This window comes from Rhagoletis pomonella, unplaced genomic scaffold, assembly GCF_013731165.1.
Source record: "Rhagoletis pomonella isolate Grant_MI unplaced genomic scaffold, Rhpom_1.0 Rhpom_scaffold_01686, whole genome shotgun sequence".
In the NCBI taxonomy this organism is placed as follows: domain Eukaryota; kingdom Metazoa; phylum Arthropoda; class Insecta; order Diptera; family Tephritidae; genus Rhagoletis; species Rhagoletis pomonella.
The window spans coordinates 24,215-40,097 of record NW_023460240.1 but is presented as its reverse complement, the minus strand read 5'-3'; positions in this window follow the sequence as shown (position 1 = coordinate 40,097).

Below are 15,883 nucleotides of genomic sequence, written 5' to 3'. Positions count from 1 at the left end.
TTTTTTTGTTTGCAAATATCAACAAATCTTTTTTACTTTGTAATCCCTGTGGAAAAACCGCAACTTTTTTTTTGTGATGCAGTCTAATGTACATACATACTTATAAAACACGTATGTAAGTACAGCGTATGAGTACGCGTTTCACTCGTTTGCTGACTTTCGCTTTTCCTATCACCTGAAGGCTTTTGGCTGTAAAAGTTTGTCGCTGTAGTAGTAGCAGCAGCGGTAAATGACATTTCAAATTCGTTTTGAAAACTTTGCATTTTGTTCGTTCGCAGAAAGAACACGCAGTCTTGAAGTTTTAATTTTCTTTATGACAAAACTCCATTAAAGCAGAAATAAATTTTATTCCGTGCAGCAAATCGGTTGGTGACTTTGAGAAAATGAGCGCGAATGAAAAAAACAATCAGCCGGCAAACGAAAGTTTTCCGAAGGAACTCATAATTTAATTAGCTAAAGCATAATACTTAAACTCAAAGCACGTGATTAAGGGACGAAGTGCTGCTAAAAAGTTGGAATGGATATAGGACGTACATACTCTCGTTGTTTTAAGGTTATTTGCCGTTGATAAAAGTTGCAATATGCTTATTGATTGAGGTGTTTAAGAGAATAAGATTTTAAGCTATGCTAAAGAGCAATGATAAATGTATCCTTAGCTAATGGATATCGATAAATTTATCATAAAAAATTATCGGTATAGAAACGAAAAATAATATAAATAAGACCGTATCCATTATTTTATCGAAATATGTGTTATTAAATGTATCGATAACAGTATCGATAAATATGCATACTGGGGTAATCGATATTAATAAATTACTTTTAAATGATGGTCTTGTAGTAATTGTACCTGAGCGGTTCAGTTCTGCGGAATTTATTATCTTCTCCAGCATCTTTTCGATTAGCGCTCTAACCGCCAAAACGATTCTGGCCTAGTCCAACAAAGTACGCCAGTCGTCTCTATTTTATGTCAGCTGACGCGGAGTAGAAATGCCAAGTGAAGTCCTTCTCCACATGGTCTTGCCATAGCGAAGGAGGCCTCCCTCTTCCTCTGCTACCACCAGCTGGTGCCGAGTTGAACACTTTTAGAGTTGGAGCGTTTCTGCCCATTCGAACGACATGTCAATCAATTCAGCATACCGCAAACAGCGTAGGTTCTCTTTTTTATCCGGTTCTGTGGACTGACGTGTTTTGGTCGGCGGCAAAGTCTATCAGCCTCGTCGTAGAGGCTGAAAGTTCAAATAAGAAAAAGTTCCATTCTACTGACGCCAAAGAACAACTAATATAAGAAATGTCCGTTCAATTTTTTTTTTTAATATTCAATCACACACACAGACAACCGCAAATTATAATAAATTGTTTAGCGAGAATATTTACATAAGTTTACGATCTTGCACACACAAATAAACAAAGTTGTTTAGGTGCGATTGCTAACACTGGGCGCCTAATTGCATGTTATGCACTGTCGCATGCGCAAACATTTTTTTTGTTTAATTTATGAATTTCTTGCACATACACTTCTCAACTGTCATTTAATAAAACTATCTTAAGTTATAATTTGATGGCACTTCAAAGTATGCCCGGCCTGGTATAATGCATCCTCCGGACACTGCTTCCGGTTTACAACCATGCCCACCTACCCACTACTTTTTGTTCCAATAAATATATATTTTTTTATACATATGTATAAATACATAAATACATACATGCAAACATGCTGGTCTCCCCTCTCACTGAGTTATTCAATATATAGTATTGAAAATTAATATAGTGCATCAATTTCTGTATTCAAATGAATTTAAAACCTAAAGCACACACAAATTAAATTATATATGTATTAGGGTGCTCCTTAAAATATCAAAATCATGGGCACTATTTGAGCCAGATTTTAACAATCGATTACTGTATTGTTCAACCAACAAAAATAATTCGTGTTATACATATGTTGTTTACCTCTAAAACTTTGAAAGCAAAAATGAAATACGGCACCCTTTGGCATCTATGTACAGCCGTCATCGCCGTGTTGCCATTTTAGCCGTTTTCCGGCTAGATTTAGCCGGTTGCGATAGCAAACAGCCGGAGAAAATTCGGTTTAGCCGGCAGGCGATTTGTTAGCCGTTTTGCAAAAAAAAAAATAGCCGTTTTTAGCCGATTTTGCTATTTGCTATTCGCCTTATTTTATTAAAATTGAAATATACAAGTTTTTATTTTTAAAAATTTAGTAATCCAAAATGTATTAGAAATGGCTAGTCTTATCTCTTAGAAAATTTGCATGTCGGACTGTGTTATATAAAATTGAAAAACAATCAGACAGTGAGCCGATTTCAATGTTTTTTGTTTTATGCGAGTGACCCAAATACATATAAACTGGGACGCGTCATTTTAGCTGATTAAAAAGTTACAAAGTGTGAAATCTGTTTGTAGTATATGTTGTTTGTTAAGTTATGAGTTACATATTCATAAAAAATAATAAACATTAAATAAACTAAAGAAAAATAGGCAAATCTTGCTACAATTTTGCGTCCCAGCTTATATTTGGGAGGACGTAGCGGGGATTTTCTTCATAAAATTTTTCCTATGAATGTCTTAAATTTAAGTGTGAAGTTTTATTCGCTACACCTAAAAAATAACAGAGCACGAATTTCGATGTAGAGCAAAACTCTCGGGAAGACAATACATGGTGCAAACATACTTTTTAAATTTTATAAAATGAAACTGCAGTAATTTTCATACAAACATAGTTTCGTGCTTATATTTTTGTATATATAAATTTTTTAGCAGCACCACATCTTTATCAGAAAATTCCAAAAATTGGTACTGTTACAAGTTGCAGGGCATAATTTTAACTCGACCTCCTTCCTATTCCATGCATAACGGTACATCTTTTAGAGGTTTTAAATTATTTTGCGTCAGCAATTTGTCATCAAACTGCTTTAGACCGTATTACGTACCCTATCCTCGGAAAAGCAAACAACTTTTTTTCGAACCTATGCTCAGGTGTACCGAATTCTGGCAGCTCGGAAACGCGCAACACTTTTAATATTTTCATCCAACTTCACTAACTTCAAATTTTTTTTTGTCCAATCTAGCCGGTCGCCCCGAAAAGTTCTGGCAACACTGATCGCCACTAAACGTCGCTTTGGTTGTATTCATTTTCATATGCTTGCGGGTATCCTAACTTTGACGCCAAAAATTTCGCTGTGGTGAGTTCGCCGGCAATGTGTTTCAGCTATTAAACTGGCGAAGCACACTGGCCGTGATTCCAAAAGCAAATTTCGGTTCGTGTTACGTTCGATATCGAATGCAGCGATTCAAGCCCGATTTTTTTTTTTTTAAATTTGGAAATTTTTGGGCATATCTTTACTCCATAGGTAGAACAAAATAAAGGTGTGCCCCATACAAAATTTAGATTTCGCTATTTTTAAGGCCCACCCTAATATGTACATATGTATGTAGTTACTTCAAAAAAGTATTAAAAGAAAACTCATCTCCACTATTTTTCACATTCTGCCAACAACACGACAGTTAAGTGAAAATCTACATAAATAATAAATGTGATAGCTATTGTAAATCATATAGCAACGCTATGCATTACTACTTGCGGATACATACATATATCTACTATGTACATACATACATACGTATATGAATAGATGCATGCAGCTAACAACAGGAGACATGAATAGATGGTGTGATAAAGTGATGCACGTTTTATATGTGCATATGTACATATATATTTATGTATATAAGTATGTACGCGCCTTCATACATACATATCTACATATATATGTACATCCAACCAAATATGATGTGCAGTGACTGTAAGTGAACTGTAACTGAGCAAATTGCAAGCGACGTGTTTAAAGTGTTATAATCGTCGGAGCGCCAGCAAAGCTGGTGGACAACTAAAAACGAAAAAGCTGAAAACAAAAAAAAAACACACACACACACACAAAAATCAAATAAAAAACCTAACGGATGCCGAGTGGTAAAACGGCAACGGAAATGGCATTACGTTTGCATTTTAAATTCGCACACGCCAACTACCGTAAATAACCGAAGGCAAAGTCAACCACACTCCGTCCCAGCATGACAAGATACCTAAGTAAGTAAGTAAGTAAGTTACGCCAAGGCCGGTGCGGTGCAAGTGGCGCTTAGGGCAAAAGTGTTAGGAATAAGCAAGTGAGACTGCACCTTGTTGAGGCCTCCTTGAGTGTGTCGCCGGCCTTACCCCTACCGCCGACAATGTGAAAAGACGTTGAAAAGTTTCAATTCTTAGTCCTTGGTGTATTGTAGCTGAAATATGCAGGACAGTGCTGGTTTGAAGTTGAAAAGCTGCCTTGAAGGTGCAGAAAATCGCACTTAAGCAACCTTTCCTTTGGTTTGATTTATACGCCAGGTCACAAAGGCAAATCGGCAGTCCAAATAGAATCCGAGAGTCTGCCAGTGAGTTAGTTATATTCTGTTTCTGTTTCCTTGGATGCACAGCAAAGATACTTAACGTTTTTAAGAGTCGCTGTTTAGCAATGGGTAGTGGAATGGTAGTTGCATGTACGAGTTTCTGCGTGTATGTATGTATGTATGTATGCCCGTGTGTGTGTGTGCGCTGCCACAATCGAACTGTCCGGCTACTTTCTTTCTTTCTTTCTCATATCTTCGTAGGCACCATCAGCCTGCCAAGCAATCTTTGTGTTCATTTGACTGCATAGCTCACATGCATACTTACAAGCGTATTCTATGCATACTTTCTTACGAGTTGGACATTTATGCATGCACGCACATACATACATAGTGTGTATGTATATATGAATAGTATGCATGTAAGTGCGTAAGCGTACGTATGAAAAAGGCGTAAATTTTCTTAATGGACTGAAAATTGGGCAATTTTATATAGCCTTATGAATAAAACATTTTTATTTTGCAACAATTACAAGCAGCCAGTTAGACTAGCAGACAAATACAAATATTGTATTTTGCCAGCGGCCAAGGACAAATGGGAACCGAAGGCATCTTCAACCAAAACAAACACATAAAAAAGAAAGATCTATGGATTTATTGTGACAAAAATGTACACATGAAATGAAATGCAGCGTAATATCAATCGAATGGCTAATTTCTCTGCCGAATCATTCATATGTGAGACGATGTACGAAAATATTCGCATGCATAAATTTATGTATAGATATTTGGATTTGTGGAATCTTGATATGCTGACCGCAGGCTATTAGCAGTTTACTTTATTTCTACATTCAGTTGTGATATGTTTGTTTAAGATTTTGGTACGTTTTTATGTTTTTCGTGCATAAAGAGGACTCACAATAACACATTTCCTTGCCAAGCGGGCCACCTCATCTCTCCGCTTTTGGATTATGTGATAATTAGTTTAAAAATTCAGGACGACGGTTTAAATATGGGAACCCAATATTTATTCAGGGTTTCTGATTATGGGTATGGAGCATGATTTTCATATTCAAAATGCCGGATGCAATATGGCAGCCTGAAACGTTTTCCGCGGGGGTTCTTGTCGATGATTACAAACCTAAAGTCGGAATGGAACAAATTCAAAATGGCGAACCCAGTATGGCGGCCAAAAAATATAATCGTTTAGATTCACATAAAATTTAAAAATAAGGCATTTCTAAGGTCGCTGACAACGTATCTGAAACCAGATATCATGCAAAAATTAAAATAAAATACGTACATGGCGTATGAGTAACATTCTCATCTCGTCTTGTAACTCATACGCCACGTACATCGTACGTACGTTCGTTTTAACTTTTGTTTCGTTTTTGAATTTTTAAGTTCTGATTCGTAGTCAGCAACATCAGGAACCCCCGATTGTAAGGTCTTAAGCGAAATCAATTCGAGTGTTTAAAATCAACGCCATTTAAAAAAAATAGACCTCTTAAAAGACCTCTTAAGGAAATTCCTCCGAAAGGTGTTGAATTGTTTAAATTAACCCAAAAATTTAAAGATAGGATGGTCCGCTTGGCAAAGAATGTCCCATATATGTACATAAAAGCACATATGTTCATAAGGAAATCTCAATCAGCATGTTCTATTCAAGTATTTGGACGACTACTTATCCATAAGTATATTCGACCAGTTGGCTCATATTTCTAATGAAACTTGAGTATAAATTCCAAGAATTTTAGGTGTCTTAACTTTTTTAAGACTCTATAAGTATATATGTATATCTACAAAAATCGTATGTTTCTTAAGCTATTTTAACTAAATCCAGTAAAAACGCCAGTCCTTTCTCTTCTGTGCCGTCTGATGCCAGCTGGAATTGCCAAAGGGATCTAAGTGCTTCTTCAACTGGTATTTCTATTGCTGAGGAGGCCTTCTTTTGCCAGTTCCCCATTGGTTCCTCAGCCCGAAATACCATTTGTTGGTAGGAGCGATTCTATGACAGCGGCGCATCCCAATTTTGACAGAGCTGGTGGATTTGTTTAACATAATTTTACACATCTACAGGGATACTAAATTCAGACATTGAAGCATATGAGCCAGCTCCTTTTCGTGCTATCGAATGCAGCTTTAAAATCGACAAATAAATTATGAGTGTCGAACCTAATTTCGCCGGTCTTTTCCAATAATACCTGGTTTATGGTGCATACCCGATTTATGGTGGATTTGTCAGTTTTATAGGGAAATTGATAAGGCCCAATTATTACTTTAACTGCTGGCTTGAGTCTATCACAAAATACGCTCGATTAGACCTTATGGGCAATGCTTAGAAGGCTGATCCTGCGTTAGTTGCCGCGTATGGTGGGATCGCATTTGTTGTGGATTGAGCAGAACATATTTAGAGTCCAGTCGCCAGGAATACTATATTCTACATGGCTATATTCTATATAAGATCAAAATTGCTTAAATGCAATAGGTTCCCAAGTTAAACCAAAACTATAGATTCTATATAAGAGTTGAAGCATGCACCTTATCAACTTTAGCACTCGGCGATGAAGTCTCTTTTACACCACTAATACTTTCACCGATTTAGCGCTCCTTTACGTGTTGGCTGTTGTAAACGTCAAAAGGCGCGACGTGATTCTAGTCTTGCCCGTCCTTCATATATTTGCGAAGACATCAGCCAATCGGTCAAAGTCAAATTCACCATTAAGGGTCCCATTTGCACTGGTTAACCGAGGATGCTTAATGTTTCTCATTGGAATTTGTTTCTATGCGGTGCGTCCCAAATCCAGCACACCAACAGAAACTCTAATAAATTATTAGTATGAATTTATATAATGAATCGCTTACTCCAAAACAGACATTCAAATACAGACATCGAATACTAAAGCGCCCTCCTGTTCTGCCGGACCCATTTAAATAAAAAAATAAGAAATAATACAAGCACCTAAATAAGGCGAGCTTCTGCGTCTAGTTTCTTAGATCAAAGAGCGAAGGCAATAGATTCAGAATCGTCTACGCGTATACTGTGCCCTTATACATACACACATACATACTTCCATATAAAGGTAACACAACGTAGGTTACAAGTGATTTCATATTGCTGGCTTGTACATTTTAGAACGCGATGATTGGTTGCTTGTTCGCTGCTGTGCCTTGGCATGTATGTATATACATATGTACATAAGCATATATGTTCGAGCACATGCACGTACTAACGATTATTCTGGTATCACATTGATACTATAAATTGTTGATTAATTCAAGAGCCTGGCATATGCAGTCACAATTTACCTCCCCATCTCAACACACTCCAGATTTTAATCTATTTAACCAAGCGTGGAGGTGTTATGGCTACTATTATTATTATTATTATTCGCATGGACAAAGTCAAACGCCGGAAACGGATATACCAAACACTCATCGTTTAAGTGTCTCTCAGACGGAAATAAATTGTCGCAAATACATACATGTGGTTCATAGATATGTGTATGTATGAAGGATGCATGAGTGTATGAAGTCAAACAGCTGTCAAATGGATACAAGTGCGTACTTACATATGCGCATTTGTATGTATATTAGGATGTATCTCCCCGTATAGAAAAAAAACAGTAACCATCGGAAATAGAAAATTATGCGAAAAAATATTAAGATTTACGTAAGCTGGGCTGGCGTCGAAATATCTCCAAAAAAAATTTATTTTAAAAATTTGTTTTTTAATTTTTTAATTTAAAAAAAAAAATTCTAAAAAATAAACTCAGATGATGAAATTATTTAAGCTTAAAAAGTATCTATGCTTACAAATTTTTAAAAATTTTATCCACCTAACAAAACAAAAGGCATTTTGGTAGTATTTTCAAATCGGTCAAGCTCACATAAATCTTAATACTTCTCCGATAACCAGTTTTATAATTCCGATGGAAAACCGCAATTTTTGTTTAAATATGCACTCTAGTATACATACGTAAATGTATTAAAATGCATCTGTGGTATGATAGCATTTGCCTTATCGCTTAACTGAAGAATATGTGCTTATTTGTTCTTGCATGTACGTAACTACATACATATATATATATGAACATGAATATATGTGATTGTTTGTGCGTGTGAAAGTGTGAGCGATGTTTTATTGAAAAAGTTTGAGCCCCGGCGTGCTTGTGATTCAAAATCCACTGTTCTCAGTGTTGATTGCGAATTTCAGTTCTACACAATAGCATACATACATACATGTGGGCATATGTATACAATGAAGCCCAGATATAACGAAACTTGATAAAATTAAAAACTCAAGTTAAAAAAAAAAATTGTTGGTAAGTTCAGTGAAATGGAAAGAAATAGGGAAGACATTTTTAAAAATCTTGATAAAAAAAAATCAGAATATATTAACGGTTAACGTCCCGTTAGCAAAAGCCTAATGCAAAACAAGGTGTCGACTCAAAAGCCTCCACATAACGAATTCTGAATATGTCGACGGTTATTGTCCCGTTATAAAAAAATGTAAACTGTACTTACACAGATTTTTTCCAAATTCGTTTTCGATGTGTCGAATTTTGGATATTCTATAACTATGACGACACTATAGATATAAAGCACCATTTGTCCAAACCCTCCTCAACTTTGTTGTGTCGAGGTTTTACCGTATATAACATTAATACATACATGCATATAAATAAGATTGCCTGAGTTTTTCTTGAACACATGTGGAGGCAGTCCCCCGATAGCCAAAATCAATCGACTGTTGGTTGGCTCTCTGCTACTTTTATTGCGGCAATGTTGGCAAAACTTCGATAATTTATGCCAATTAAGGCGAATGAGGATATTTATAACTTAGATTGTTTGCTATTGTTGCAGGAAGTCTTTGTTTGTAAACACAGACATGCATAAGTATGTACATAAATAAATACATACATTTGTAGTAGTATAAGGACACCCATTCGAGCCAAGTAAAATTTTGTTGTACATATATATTTTTTTCGCTCTTCTTGTTGAATTCGGCTACCAGTGTTATGTCCACGGTACCAACTTCTTAGGAATTTATGTATTTTACTCCCAGGGGATAGCTGCAGAGGGGGGGTAGCGGGGTGTGCTTTGTTGGCTGGAAATTGGTGTAAAGTGCGCTTGGCCTATTTTTAGTCAAAGTTCAATGATTTCTAACTAGTTTGTTTGGCTATTCAACCATGGCATTAAGTGGAAAATTTATTAATGTGGAACATGTATATATATATATATATATGTAAATATGTGGCGTGTGTGTGTATGTATTGTGTGTAGAATACACTCAAAGATCTTTCGAATCAAATTATTCTTTATGGAATCTTTCTTTATCAAAGAAAATACCAAGAAACAAAAGTACTGCTTCGCTTAGGGTACGTTCGCTCAGAAAGCGGTACCGAACAGGGCGAAGCAGTTTCGACCGGAGCAAAGCTTTTAAAATAAATGTAGCTATATTAAGGTGTTCATACAAGCTTTTTCAGAAGCATTTTGTAGCTGAAATCAAAGCATTTTTTGATTTTAAATGTTCAACACCGCTTGACTGAACGACACAAAGTTTTAGTAATTGAATAACTGGACACACGTTTTTGGTCACTTTGGTCACCACTGATCATAAGGTTTTAGTAATTTAAAATCGTATATCGCTATACGTTATCGGGGTAAAATTCTTTTGTAATTTTAAAACTATGCACATACATACATATACCTCTGATCATTTTGAATCAAGAAATAAATTTTTGGAAATTAAGTAAACTGGAAACTCATATTTTTAAGTTTTGAAACTGGGCACAAATTTTTCGACAATTTAAAAACGGGACATCAATTTTTGGACACTGGGAAAACTAATGTGGTCATTTAATCCCTTATCATATAATTTAGTAATTTAAATGCGGGACACAAATTTTTGGTAATATATAATCGGCTCATAAAGTTTTGGTAATCGGCACTTAAATATTTCTGGCAATTTTAAATAAAAACTAGGGCATAAGTTTTTGGTTGTTTGGTAACTGGGCACTTACTTTTTATAATAAAAATATATCATACATATTTGACAATTTAAAAATTGGACCTGAATCGTTGTAAGACTGGACACAATTTTTTTTTGGGAAATTTTGTTACAGGTTAAAAGTTGTTCCATTTTACTCATTTAAAATGAGACACAAGTTTTGTTAATTTAAAAACAGTTCATACCGTTTTGGACAACCAAAATTTGGTAAAATAATTTTACTCATTCAAATACAGGTCATTTCTAACACTTTTAGAACTGGATATAAAAACTCATTTAAATTGGACATAAACGCAAGCTAAATTTTGGGTAATTAAAAACTCGAGAAACATGTTTGAATTTAAAAAAAAAATGTATCAGTAATTTTGGATTATTTAAAAATTAAACATACTTTTTTGGTAATTTTAAAACTTAACGAAATTTATTTAGTTGAAAAGTGGTCAACATTTTTTTTCTAACTCGTCGTAAACTGCTGATCCTTTATAAAATAATTAAATATGTTTACAGTTGCTTTCAGTTTTAACATACATTCACTAGGCCAAGAAGCCAAAAATTTAAAAAAAAAATGGATTTTTCGTGAGCTGAGTACAGTTTTGGCTGTCATGTTTCTCATGGAAAAAAATCAAATAATGGTAATTTTCATTTTCGACCTGTTTTGATCGACTTTCACTTGCCATGTATCATTAAATGATAAAATATTCAAATCTAAAGTTTTTTATTTAAAAAGATTGTGGACGACTTTTATTATGAGAATTTATTTAGAGTTCCAAAACTATGTGCCAAGTCTTGTTCCGCTTGTTATCGGCTCACATTTGTTAAACATTTTGTCATATCGGTTTTCTTGCCACTCAAGCGTGCGGCTGACGTGACACGCCTACAAGTCAGCGAGACCTTTGCCGTCGAACATATTTTACACCTCCTTACATTTATAATTGCATTTCCGGTGTCATTTGCGTGCCTTGTCACATACAGTAGCCTCATAAAAATCTTACTCATACGCCGTGTATGCCCAACTACTTAGGCAGCTCGCCAAGTCGCGGTTTGCCTGTACTTAAAAGTGATTTTCGCTACTGTTAGCTTTCAAATACATATATGAATAACATGTGTGTTAAGTTTTGTGTTCCACTCGAGTGAAAATAAATCGCGGCATTTCTAATGGCATTCGCCGCCACCAACTCACAGATCATACACACATATCTATATACATATATGTTTGTGCGCGATTATGTTTATGGTGCACAAATAACGCTGCCACATGCAGGCCGCAGCCACTCAAGGACACATAAGTTGTTGGTTTTTATTGGATTTCCAGTATAATGCCTCGCAGACGTCAACAACGAAGTAAGAAGCAGGCAAAACAATACAAACAAAAAAAAACAGCTTGCGGTTGGCTGAAAAGAAACAGTGAGGAGTCTGGTTGCCACGCGAATAGGTTGGTCTTCATCAGATATGCGATTTCATTAGCATAATTTTCTAGTGAAGACGACCATGCGATTGCAATACACATATCCGTGCACGCTGCACTTGAGCGCACGCTTGTACATACATACATGTAAGTCTTTCGTAGACGCGCCACTGCATTTGCTCGTAATTCAAATGGAATGTAAGTAAAGCGATAATAGCAGAAAATAGCGCAGGCGTGGAAGTATAAAAAATATATATTTTGTGGAGGCTTTTATGTTATTGTTATTATTGTTGTTGCGCATTTTTTTTTTTTTGATTTGCAACAATAACAAAATGCAATGCTTTCCTAGACTTTGTTAGCTCTGTGAGAGCTGCGTTGCTATGATGTTGTTTATTTTATTTGTAAAATGAAAATCAAAAAACCTGACAAAGTGTAGATGAAACCCTTATGGTGATTTTGTTTCTTCGAATAAATGTTGCCCTTACCGGTGAAAAATTTGTTTGAGGTTACACTGAAGCCAGTAAAAGGGCATTTTTTTGCCTTCTTGTCGTTGTCTAGCTCACGTATTTTATAACATTGTCGTCTTAAACAACCACCTGATTTTCAGGGAAATTATCTACCCTGACAAAGCTCACAAGGGTAGAGAATGTACCTTACAAGAATTTGATATTTTAAGAAACAAACACAAAATTTTCTCGACCCTTGCCTTTAATTTGGAATCGAACACGAAAAGAGAAAGGGGCAATCAGAAGGCGACATTTTTTGGTAGACACGAAATCACCATTAAATAATCACCAGGAAACATCCAGGCAGTAGAAAAACTGAAACAACCCGCAAACAAACAGAAATAAATATAAACTATCAAAACCAGGTATGGAATATAAAGAGCCAAGGTCTGAGCAGCGTAATAAAGTATGAACATTTGTATATATGTATGTATGTCTGTATGGATAGGCCGTGCATAAATGTGTGAAATGTTTCAAATGCAAAATATCAAAAACTTGGAATTGCTTAAGCATATCAGAACTGACGAAAGGGGAGAAAATGAGAGGAATTGCTGTTGAAATGAAAATGAGCTTGGCATAACATTAGTGATTTTAATTAGGAAGCACCCAACCTGAAAGTGCAATTGAAGCCAAAAAATTAAACCAAAGTTGGCAGAGCTGCTTAACACTCGTCGGATTTTGTGTTAATCTGGTAGCTTAAAATAATTTAAGCTAAATTTTTCATGCGAGTAAACGTTGAGCAACCGTTACACATAACGGCATATTTATCAATGTCACAATCGATATCGATATGACCTATAGAAACAAGAACAATGTCGCTATGAAAAGTTTCTAGGCTAAAGGGGTAAAACAGACGAAAAAAACTAAAAAATATTCATAGATATATTCCTTATTGATTTTTTGTTAAAATTCTTATTGATTTTATTTATGAGAATGTCATTAAAATAGACAATGAATTGAAGTATGTACTGTTCTCATGTTTAAGCAACAACTGCTGTAGCCGATTGGATGCAAGTTCGACTGCCAAACATGTTGGTGCATGTCCCTGTGGCACGGACACTTGCAAACATCAATAAAAAAAAAGCGACAGAAATAGACAGGGGCTGGTTGGGCACTATTACAGTTAAGATTAAGGCTAAGATTAGGGTTAAGGTTAACATTAACACTAAGATTATGATTTAGATTAAGATTAAGATTAAGATTAGGATGAAGATCAAGATAAATATTAGAATAACAATTACGATTAAGATTTAGATTTAGATCAAGATTAAGATTACGATTAAGATTAAGGCTATGATTAAGATTAGCATAAAGATTAATATTATGATTACGGGTGAGATTAAAGTTAAGTCCAAGATCAAAATTAAGATCAAAGTTAAGGTTAATATTAAGCTTTAGATTCTGATTAAGATTAAGACTAATATTGAGATAAGGTTAAGCTTAAGACTTAAATTACGATTAAAATTAAGGTTAAGTTAAAGATTAATACTAACAAGAAGATTGAGATTAAAATCAAAACGAAGTTCAAGATTGAGATTAAGACTGAGATTCAGATTTTGGATTAGATTACAATTAAGATAGTTGTTCATCATTATACAAAAATCTACTCATTTAATATAGAGAACTTTATGACGGCCGTTGTGGAGTAGTGGAAAGCAGTGCGCGCTACCATTACACTGCGCCTGGGTTCAAGCCCGGTTCAACCAAACATCAAAAAATAAAAAACCAAAAAGTTGTTTTCTAATAGCGGTCGCCCATCGGCAGGCAATGGCAAACCTCCGAGTGTGCTTCTGCCATGAAAAACAGCTTCCCATAATAATACAATCGCCGTTGGGAGTCGCCACAAATCGGAGGAGAAGCTCAGCCAAACACTAACATATGTGTAAGCGCCAATCTATATATGGATTTTTATATAGCGTTGGTCCTTTAAACCGTTATTCTCCATACGAACATTATTTAAGACAAATTAGACGCATCTTTTGGCAAACAAATGCTATCGATATCCTTTGGTGCTCTGGTGAATTGTTTTTCTATCTGTCAGTAGGAACCTTGTGATGCGTTCTTCGATTTCCATAAACCCCTCGATTGTGTTTTCAGCAAATTTTTCCTTATCTCTGCTTATCAAAATTTTAAGGTGTTTAAAGGAGATGTACATCAGGGCGGGTCAATTTGTTTGGCAGTTTCTTTTCGACTATGAACGTGTAGCACAGAAGGATTCCACGTGTAATTCTAAGCAAGTTTGCGGAAGAAAGCATGGGTCGAATATTCATCTGAAGTTTGCCAAATGGCGAAAATAGATTTCTGAGCATTTTCGTAAAGTAGTGCTGAAATTTTTTATAAAATATGCTATAAGGGGTTCTTTCTTATGAGTAATCCATTTCTGCACTTATCTTTTTCTTGAAACTTCCACCAGAGTGCGTAACAGTGAATATTTTCACATTTTCTTTGACATCCTTTTTCGCAATTTGGCAAGTCCAAATTGATTTTAGGCCCATGGGTTCTTCGGGTAATTTGCTTAGAATCACACATAGAATTCCCATATTATATACGCGCATAGTCAAACAAAAATTACCTGCCATAATTTACATATCTCCTAAATATGATTTTGTCCTAGTCCTAGTCCTGAAAAGAATTTTTGCTCGTTACCTAGCACTACTATTTAAGTTTCAGTAGGTTTTGCCTTTAGAGCACAATATTTTAACCAGAGTACTAGCGAAGCAATGCAACCGCAATTAATTTTTGTCCATTTCCTCTACTGCTGCATTTATATCTTATAGGAGTGTGTAGAAATGATAAGAATTTCTGAGTCCGATAGAACGGTAGAGAGTCTGACGAGGGTTTCCAGAATGCTCTGCGCGGTTTTCAAGAGGACGAAAATTTTTATGACCCTAAGAACCTCCTTAATTTGCAACCGTTTCGTTCTTGATTGGGAACCAATCCACTCTCTAGCTTTCTCGTGTCTCCCAGAGTGTGTAAAAGAGGTGTGCAGACTAATTAAAAGAGGAAAGTGCACGGACAACTGGGACTAGTATTCACTAGAAAATCCAAGCGTAGCAGCTTCATGATCAGTTGTGAGAGTATCTCATCAACCCTGCAACTGCTAAGTTGTATAAAGTCTGTGCGAAGCTCAGCACAGGGGCAGTACTTATTCATAATAAAAAGCAGTGCTCCGTGGGTTAATATCATCCCACTTCACAGGTGCCGTTCCGGTCTCGAGGTATGCTGTGTTTCGTGTAGTCAGATTAACGCGGCGATTAGTACGGTGGGCGCTGAAATCTTTTGCCGGTAAATGACTCCCGTGTTGGATGACATCATGATGTCCAGCGCTAAAGCAGAATGGAAAGTTCCTACTTCCACCTGGCTCATAATCTGGAGGCATGGCAAATGGCAAAGGGCTCGGGTTATCCTTATTTCGAAGGTGGGTAAAGGGGGGAGAAAACTACCGACCATGAAATCAGGTCTTGCACTCTGAACGAGGCATATTTTCATCTAGATAAGCATGCGTACTGGTTGGGCAGACCCACAGACACAGCGCAGTAAAAGTCGCTTTTTCGTTCAACA